This window comes from Thermobia domestica, chromosome 8 (genome assembly GCF_964235325.1).
Source record: "Thermobia domestica chromosome 8, izTheDome1.hap1.1, whole genome shotgun sequence".
Classification (NCBI taxonomy): Eukaryota; Metazoa; Arthropoda; class Insecta; order Zygentoma; family Lepismatidae; genus Thermobia; species Thermobia domestica.
The window spans coordinates 294,468,231-294,468,787 of record NC_137461.1 but is presented as its reverse complement, the minus strand read 5'-3'; the positions used below and the strand labels follow the sequence as shown (position 1 = coordinate 294,468,787).

At 41.7% G+C, this 557-nt stretch overlaps 1 non-coding gene across 1 annotated transcript; it reads left to right on the top strand.

Annotated features, from left to right (window-relative positions):
* Positions 1–483: 483 nt before the first annotated feature.
* TRNAQ-UUG (transfer RNA glutamine (anticodon UUG)) lies at positions 484–557 on the top strand. Its single transcript has one exon. It is a non-coding gene; the product is annotated as a tRNA-Gln (tRNA).

Sequence of the window (557 nt, the reverse complement as noted above, 5' to 3'; positions counted from 1 at the left end):
TCACGCCAAGCTTGCATGTTTTACAAAGGAGCAAGAAAGAATCGATTTCTCATATTATACTTGCAATGCTTAAGAATGTGGAAGCAAACACCTTTATCATGATACAGACAATTTACGAATGTTAGTTGGGAAAGGGCAAGGGATTTACCAGGATATTCGAAACACTTCATTGATCTGCAGTAAACAGTTTTCGTGTCATCGTTCTCGGAAAGGAATATTACAGCATTTGTTGAACGAAGTTTGGGTGGTGTAGTGGTAAAGTAACAGACTTCCAACCGGAAAACCTGGGTTTGATTCCCCACAAGGTAATATAACTTTTTCGCATAAAATAATGGCTGCAAACAGATATTTATCTTCTGTTGGAGAACTTACAAAGCATCACTGGCGAGAATTCGAATAAACAGTGTGTGCGTTCTTCATCATACACTGTAATGATAAGTATGTTTCATATTTATATTTGTCTCTCTCTCTCTCCCTGTTGTGGCCCCGCGTAGCGTAGTTGCTAACGCTCTCGCCTTTGGTGCGAGCGGTCCCGGGTTCGATTCCCGGTGGGGGCA